The sequence below is a fragment of the Hibiscus syriacus genome, unplaced genomic scaffold (genome assembly GCF_006381635.1).
Source record: "Hibiscus syriacus cultivar Baekdansim isolate YM2019G1 unplaced genomic scaffold, ASM638163v2 tig00110372_pilon, whole genome shotgun sequence".
Taxonomy (NCBI): domain Eukaryota; kingdom Viridiplantae; phylum Streptophyta; class Magnoliopsida; order Malvales; family Malvaceae; genus Hibiscus; species Hibiscus syriacus.
Window position 1 is genome coordinate 1,126,549 of NW_024062709.1, and position 9,370 is coordinate 1,135,918.

The 9,370-nt window shown below is 31.7% G+C and overlaps 1 pseudogene; it reads left to right on the forward strand.

Moving 5' to 3' along the window:
- The first annotated feature begins 4,107 nt into the window (after positions 1–4,107).
- On the forward strand, positions 4,108–5,341 carry LOC120121435 (annotated as a pseudogene).
- The last annotated feature ends 4,029 nt before the right edge of the window (positions 5,342–9,370 follow it).

Here is a 9,370-nt window from a genome sequence, read left to right on the forward strand (position 1 = left end):
ATGATTAAATGCATGTAAAATAGTTTGAAATAAAATGTAATTATGAAAATGTAAATATAAACGTAAAAAAAATGCAAATGTAAATGCAAATGTAAATATGTGAATGTAACAATAAAAATGCAAATTGTATAGTGCAAAAGCAAATATAAAAGTATAAATGCAAAATGAAAAATGCAAGGATGCAAAATGCAAATGTATGCATGAAAAGGTGTTACTCAAGAGTGATCATCTTAGAACAGATTTCATTGAACACAAAAGTTTCGGTACATTAAACAAAACTTTACATATATGGATATCTTTCACTTCTAACTTCTCCAAAGCCCAGTTAGTTTCCATTGAGTCTTCAATCTGCTTCATCTCCTTGTAAAGTCAGCTAAATCTATCATTTAAGGACCATATTGCTTGTCTGGACTGCAACTTCTTCCATGACATTTTCTTTCATCTTCTGTGTCATTTATCGGAGTTGCTCATTTTCCCTTGTAAGAGAAACTTTATGTCCAAGAAGTTCTTGAACAAGATCCTCATATATGTTGCAGCTCTTTTTCAGCTTGGTGACCCCTGTTATCCACTCTTCTGGGGTACTTCCTAGGCCAGCATTTTGAAAGGTTTGACTGATCTTCTGAAAATCTTCATGCATGGTTTTCATTTATGTGCTCAATTTCTTATTTTGGTCGTTCAAGTTCTTCAAATAACGTGCTTGAGCTTCATAAAAACCTCCACTACTCTGAATGCCCTGACTGTTGTTCTTACCATAGACTGCTTTTGGTATCAATCTGGCAGAATCTTTGTGGAGTACTTTTGGTATTAATATAACAGGATCTCTGTGTGCATTGCTCATTTCTATCTTCAGAGTTTCTTCAGGATGTCTTTCCTTGGCCGCATCATATTTTGTTTGATCATAAAACTTTTTATCCATTTACGATTTCTTTCCAATTTGATGAACAGTCTTTCAAGTCAACACCTTTTGATTATGCCATGATCATGCAATGCAAACAAAAGAAATCAAATATAAACAAGTTTAGAGAAAACATTATGTATGAAAAAAATGAGAAGTGAAAAAAGAAATTGGTTAGTACCAATTAATGGAAAGAAAAGATCCTATTTATCAAAATATAAATCCTAACATCATGCTTTCTAGTTCCATGCTTTGTTTGGAAAAATTAATCTAACTGCATGTTTTCTAGTTCGCAGGCATTTATTCAAGAAATAGAAAAGGAATTAAAAGCTAGAGCTTATTTCTCCTTTGTGTATACCTACTGACAAAATTTCGGCATGGTTTCAGATCGAAAGAGTTTCTAGGGTTTATTATATGCAGGTTTTCAGTTCTAGGTGTAAAGGTACCCGAATTGTCCTTGTTAGTGCCCCCTTGGGCTGTTAACCCTCAATCCTAGTCCATCACAGACTAAAGTGGATTGAGTTCAATTCGAGGGGATACACTTCTCTATGCCTGACACGGAGAATAAATTCTCATGAAGACATAGAGTATATGAACCCCGAAAGTTACTTGCTAGGTCTGACACGGAAATAAATTCTCACGAAGACATCGCTTTCACTCCCACTTAAAAGGGACAAACTTGATTAGAAAGCTTATGTTATGCAATGCAAGTGTTGTGTGTGAGGAGAAATATTCAAACCTTTGACAGACAATAAAAAATAAAATTTAATATCTGAAAATAAAGTAAAAATAAAAAATAAAAATATAATGAATATTATGAAAATCATAAGTAATAAAAATTTGAAAGAAAAGAATTAAAAATTAAATAAATGAATTTTTAATTTCTAATTAATAGAGACAATTTAAAATTAATTTTAAAGTTTGACAGTCCCCAGCAGAGTCGCCAAGCTGTCGTAACCGGTTTTCGTCCGGGCATGAATTTTTTATTTGGCGGGAAAAGTGATGTTTATAAATGTTTTTAAAATGATTTGGGAGTCGCATCGACTTTTTGGGTCAGGTAGGTCGAATACCTAAAAATTATCTTTTAAAAGAGCTTTTAAGAAAACATCGATTGAAAGATAAACTGATCTGCGTTTTAACCAAAAATTCGTTCTTTTTAATAATAAAAAGGGATTCGTGGTCGGTTACGTTTAGGGAAGGATTAGCATCCCTAGAACGCCCAAAATTGGTACTTTTTAATTATAAATTGTCTCTATTATTGGAAATTTAAAAGTTCAAAGATATATTTAATTTATAATATTATTATTTCAAATTTATAATTTTAAGAAAATATATTAATTTATATAAATAAGGTATTTATTTATTTAGAAATATCGAAAAAGAGCTTCTAGGTGCTTTAAGACAGCTCATTTCTTAATATTAAAAAATAAATAAATATTAATAAAATATTTCTCAAAAATTAATATATATTTTGTAGGATAAAATATCAGAAAACGGACTTCTGGGTGTTTTAAGACAACCATTTTCTTTAATTAAAATAGAATAAAATAATTTATATAAAAGATTTAAAAATAATAATTATTTATATATGTATTTATAATAATAATATTTTAAATATATATATATAAAGTTTAAATAATAACTATAAAAAATTAAAGTAAAAATAATAAAAACTAATAATTTAAATTTAATGACTAAATTAAAATTAAATTTCTAATTAGTAAATAATTATTTAATATTATACTAAATATGTAATATTAATATTTTTTATTTAGGGACTGAAATAAAATTATATAAAGTTCGAACATCAAATTGAAAGAAATTAAAACATGTTATTCATGACTAAAATATAAATTATTAAAATCATAATAACTAATTAGGTTGTTTTACATATAATTAAATTAGTGACTAGAATATAAAGAAATTAAAATTCATGCGCCGTATTAGAAAAATCTAAAATTTGATTTAGTGACCAAAATATAAAGTTACAAAGTTATGATGGCTGCGGAAAGGGTTTAACTTTAATTAATTATAGACATACCCCTCTCCAAAACGGCGTCGTTCGGGGAGGGGTATTTAAGTCCTCAACGGCTGGCCCGAAGGGCCAGCTCTCATTTCTCTCATTTCCTTCCTCTCTCTAAACTGAGAGAGTTTAAACTCTCTCTCGCTTCTCTCTAGCTTCCCTCACCGGAGGGAAGCCGGTCACCGGGCGGCAGCCATGCACCACCGCCAACCTCGTCGCCGGGCACCGTCACTGGTGGCCGGAGAATACTAAAATTTCCCAAACTCTAAATTCGAGTACCCTAAACCCGATTTCACCATTCTTTTATCCTAAAAAGTTATGGATTTTCCTAGATCTAAGGAAAATACCTTCGGTATTTTTGGTTCTCAGACGTCGTTTGGGGTTCTCTGATAAGGTAAACTCTTCCTTCTCTCTTCTCGGTTTGATTGCTAGTTGTTGTGAGTTGGTCTCTGTTTTTTTTTCTATTTTTGCTCTCCGTTTTTCTCCGATTCTCCCTCCCCGTCCTTTTTTTTTCAGGTTTGGTGGTGGCTTTTTATAGCCACCACAGTGCTCGGATCGGACCAGTCCAAAGGGGGAAGCTTCGGTGAGTCACCATAGCTATGGTGGTGACTCACCATAGGGCTTCAACGTGTGTGGCTTCATGGTGCTTCTGGAGGCTTCTTCGAGGCGTGGCATCATGGCAACGGCGGGCTTAGACATCTGGAAGTGGAGGCGTCGCAGTGTAGACGTGGGGCGGCTGGAACTCACTGGAAGCGGCGGCTGTAAGCTAGGGTTTGGAAACCCTAGCTAAAACCCTAAATTAGTTTAGGGTTTCCTTTTGGGTCTGGCCGGTTCTGGTTGGGCCTGGGATTTGGGCTTGGTCTCTTGTAACTGGGCTCGTCTGGGTTGGGCCGAACTTGGCCTGTTTGTAATAATAATAATTTTAATAATAATAAATAAAATAATAATAATAATAATATATAAAATAATAATAATAATAATAATAATAATAATAATAATAATAATATATAAAATAATAATAATAATAATAATAAATAATAATAGAAAATGGAGAGAAAAAAAATAGTATCTTTAGTAGCTGCGTGCAGCGTGTCTTACTTGGGTTGCTGAGCCTCCCTTCACAAATTTTCAATATAAATGTCCACTCCATTGAAACCAACAAGCATCACTGCCTTCTCTTGTTATCTTCTTCCTCAAACACAACCTCGTTCTTTCGACTAATAATTTACCCTAACCAATGGCCCCAACACTTGCTGATCCTTTCAGTGACTCTTCGGCTCTCCTTGAATTTGTTATCAACCAAGGGAATGGTGTGAAGGGTTTGTCCGAATTGGGTCTCAAAGCCCTTCCTAAGCAATATATCCAACCTTCGGAAGAGAGGACCTGCATGTCCAATGTCGTACCTCAAGAATCCATTCCCATCATTGATATGTCCAATTGGGAGGACCCCAAGGTAGCCAAATCCATATGCGATGCTGCTTCTAAATGGGGTTTCTTTCAAATTGTTAATCATGATGTCCCCATTCATGTGTTGGACACTGTTAAGGATGCTACCTACAGGTTCTTCAGGCTGCCAGCTGAGGTAAAATTTAAGTATTCCAAGGACCATTCATCTTCAAACAATGTGAGGTTTGGCACAAGTTTTACCCCTCAAGCTGAAAAGGCTCTTGAATGGAAATATTATCTAAGCTTCTTTTACGTCTCTGAAGAAGAAGCTTCTACATTATGGCCTTCAGCCTGCAGGTAAAAAAAATTACTTGTTAGATTTTCTTGAATCGTTAAACTTCATATAACATACATCCTATTTTTCAAAATATTATATTAATCGACCTACTTTGATAAATTTGTAGGGAACAGGTGTTAGATTACATGAAGAAGTCTGAAGTTGTCATCAAACAACTATTACAAGTTCTAATGAAGGGTTTAAATATTAATGAGATTGATGAGACAAGAGAATCATTGTTGATGGGTTCAATGAGGACTAATCTTAACTACTATCCCAAATGTCCAAACCCTGAACTTACTGTCAGAGTAGGTCGTCACTCTGATGTCTCGACTCTCACAATTCTCCTTCAGGATGAGATAGGAGGCCTCTTCGTAAGAGAAAACGAGAGAGATAATTGGGTTCATGTTCCTCCGATTAAAGGATCTCTTGTAATCAATGTTGGAGATGCCCTGCAAATAATAAGCAATGGGAGATATAGGAGTGTCGAGCATCGTGTGGTCGCTAATGGAAGTAATAATAGAATTTTGGTCCCTATTTTTGTGAATCCAAGACCTGCAATATGATAGGACCGTTACATGAATTGATTGCAAGTGGTGAAAAACCAATTTACAAACAAGTTCTTTATTCAGATTACGTCAAGCATTTCTTTCGTAAAGCACATGACGGTAAGAAAACAACCGAATTTGCTGAATTATAAATGTAATGTTTTTTTCTTTCTTTCTCTGATATAATAAAATTGTTGTTTGTAATAAAAAATGACTAAGATAAATGATATGTATCCAAAGTTATTATCTACATAAATATGTATCTTATGTAAAATCAAAATGATATCTTCTATTGATTTGATACGACTACATTTTTAGTTTTAAGCTTTTATTAATTTTCTTTTTTTTTTGTAATTTTCAATGCTAAGGGCTTGAAAGTTGTTATTTTTAGCCTTAAGCAAACCACTGTGATTACATGTGTTTCGACAGCTCTTAATGAGATTTTTAGTGTGGTACGTTGATGATTAAATAGGTACAAGATTTTATATTAGATGTACGAATTTTTAAGAGGTTACAATAGAAATTTAAATATGTAAGATTATAAAATTTTTAAAATATAAAAGTAAATCATCAATAAAAAAATGTAAACAAAATATTTAATCACGTAAAAATTTAGAATTTTTAAGAAATACGAACACGAATGGAATTCCTCTGCCCTGTATGTGTTCCACCATTTAGATTAAAACACGTGTATTAAATTAACTAGTAAAAAAACAAAGTTTTGCCATTAACCTTTATTTCCTTACTTTTCATTTAATGGTTTTTTGCTTTGTAAAATAAAATTAACGCATGTAATATTTTAAAAGAAATTCAATAATAGTAATTTATTTTATTTTATTTATCTCTTTTATTTATTATTAAATTTGATTTTCTAAAAGTTTAAATTATTTATAATGATTTAGTTCGATTGTTCTTTTCTTATGTTGATTTTTCAGATTTTAATTTATTGAATTTAATTTTAACAAAAAAAAGTTAGGACACTTTTTTAAATTATTTATAATGATTTAGTTCGATTGTTATTTTCAGATTTTCTAAAAGTTTATGTTTTTTAGATTTTATGCAGTAAAGTTTCAAAAAAATTATAAATATTTTTTAAATAATTAAATTTTATTTAAATATAATTTAATAATTCTTATATATCATATTAAGTTTTTATTATTATTTTAACTATAAATACTTGTTTATAATATCAAAATAAAATTAATTATAAAATAAATAAATAAATAAGTTTTAATTCAATTTGAATCATCACTATTTTTTAAAAAGGTGAATCATAAATCTTCTTTAACAGTGTGGTTTAAATAATTAAGAGACGCCAAAATTTGATTTTTAGGACACTTTTTTATGTTTAAGTTAGTCTAGGATACTTTAATATAAAGGTTAGGGTATCATAAAGGATAACGTGAACATCATTGAAATATAAATTATGATAAAACAAATTGTTATTCTTGTTGAAAATATAAACTTGATAAACAAATAAAAAAAGGTAAAGTATAGTAATGGTCACTGAATTTTTTGAAAGCTTGCATTTAGGTCCTCAAACTTTTAAAACTTACAATATAGTCATCCAACATTTAGTCCGTTTGCAATATGGTCCCTGACTTAACCGTCTGTTTGATGCCGTTACATTACCGTTAGCACGTTTGCAATATGATCACTGAACTTTTTAGGTGCTTGCATTTAGGTCCCCCAACTTTTAAAACTTGCAACACAGTCCTTAATTTCATTCTAAACCCTAAATTCATTTTCAATGTCAAATTTCCTTTTTCTCTTCTCTCTTCTCATTTCCAGCGTAACTTTTTCAGTCGAAGATGCACGGGAAATACTAATCTAACTTTGAATTCTGTGGAGGTGATGACTTGAATAAGGGTCCATTGAGAGAAAACCCGACCAATGGTCTATCGGGACCATCAACGATTAAGGTGTAATGTTAGATACATGTCATCTCAGGTGAAGCATAGATGTTCGATGAAATGCTTGTGAGAAAAAAATGGGGTTAAAAATGCAGAGTCGACAAATACTACTAAGATTAACTAAGTATCATTGTTGAAAGTCACCAACAAAGCTAGAATTATTTATTATAAATGGCATATAATAATTTCCTTGTTTAATACTTGTGGTTAAAGATTTTCTAGCAAATGATCAAATATAATGAAATCCCAAACAACACCTTCACCTCTCAGTCTCTTTCGCTCACATGCATTCTCGTTTGGTTTTTGTTCTTCAGTTTTCTGCCATGTAAAATTGTAAACCCAAGTAGTGCTCTGTCTTTCAGCTTTTCTATTTACAAAGAAAAAATGGAGAAAGAATTGTTGGAACGCAACACCGATTACGTTTATTTCTTAGGCTCTCCCCTCACTTGCAAGAAGGTATTTATTTTCTCTTTTGGGCTATCCGGAAGTAATCTTTTCCTCTTTTTCACTTTCCCATATCAGCTCACATTGTATGTTTTTATTGAATTTTTTATGTTTTTGGAACTGCATGTCAAGGATCTGGATATTTAGTGTTAGTTTTGAACCAAAACCATCTAATTTTCTTTCATTCTTCTTAATCAAAACTTTTAGTACTCTTTATGAAAGATATTCAGTCCATCAAAATAGAAGTGAAAGAGGGTCCTAGGCTTAATTTTTTTGATCTTCTTGTTTGGTTTTTCTTTAAATCAGGGAATTGGTTGTGAGTATCGATATAGTGAAATCTTCAGGCTCAATCCGAGAGACTGCTGGTACTATTTTACTGGGAATTGTATTGATCCAACATGTGGTTTTCGGCATCCTGTGAGCTCGTATTCTTTTTAATAAGTTCATGTTAATTATGGGACTGATATATCATGAATGAATTGGATTGTTTACATGTTTTGGAAATTTTACAATTGAATTTGTATTGAATTATAGCTTTAGAAGACAATTCTACATGCACGCGATTCGAAAGGCATCATGACATGGTAGTATATTTGGAGCAGCTACTTGATATGTTGCCCGGTCATTGCATATTTGCACCTTCATTTCTGGCATATATATGTTTGTTTCAGTGTCCTCTATGTTTTACAATGTCTTTTATTGTTGACATGCCATGAATTTACAAGAATTATGGGGACCTATGATTTTAGTTCCGCTATTTGCTTTAGATTCTCATCATTTTTGGCTATTGAGGAACATTAAACATGGAGCATTAGAAGCAATTATATGTTAAAAGGGTAGGCCATTAATGCATTTGCAACTGTTAATGTTGTATTTGGCATCTAATGTCTATCTTAAACAACCCATTTGAAGCCTTAGCTTTTAGAGTGACTATGACCAAACCTCTTTCCCTTTATTTATTAAGTCCTCGTTTTGAATGAGTTATTAATTGATATTCTTGGTTTATTTTAGTTATTGCTTGGTTGTATGTTGTAGTCCTATGAACTAAAATTCTTTACTATTTTCGCAGTCGTTGGATGTGCATGCTCAAGTTCCATCCAAACCTATTGGATTGTCATACCAAAGTGCAGCAGCTACGAACAAGAAAAATTTGCCTTGTTACTTTAACTTCAACGGTTTATGCAATAAATGTGATAGGTGCACTTTTCATGTTCAAAGTACGACAGCCGTTGGATGTGCATACAACAAACCTCAAATTTATATTAAAGTAAACACTATCAAATAACATATTCATGTTCAAAATTCCAAAACACTTCAATTACATTCTAAACCCCAAATTCCAAAATACTTTAATTATATTCAAAACCCTAAATTGAAGTATTTTAAAATTTAGGGTTTAAAATATAATTGAATTATTTTGGAATTTGGAGTTTAGAATGAAATTGAGGATTGTGTTGCAAGTTTTAAAAGTTGGGGAACCTAAATGCAAGCGCCTGAAAAGTTCAGTGACCATATTGCAAACGAACTAAATGTTAGGGGACTACCACGTCATCTTCTTCTAACGACATCAAACGGCCGGTTACGTCAGGGACCATATTACAAACGGACTAAATGTTGGAGGATTGTATTGCAAGTTTTAAAAGTTGGGGGACCTAAATACAAACTTCAAAAAAGTCTAGTGACCATTACTATACTTTACCCATAAAAAATATTATTGTGTCGTGGAAAAATCATTATCTTAAAAGTAAATTTATTTTGTGTAATTATGATATGAATGTTATCCCAATTATTAACATAATATTTCATGATTAGGGATGGTAATTT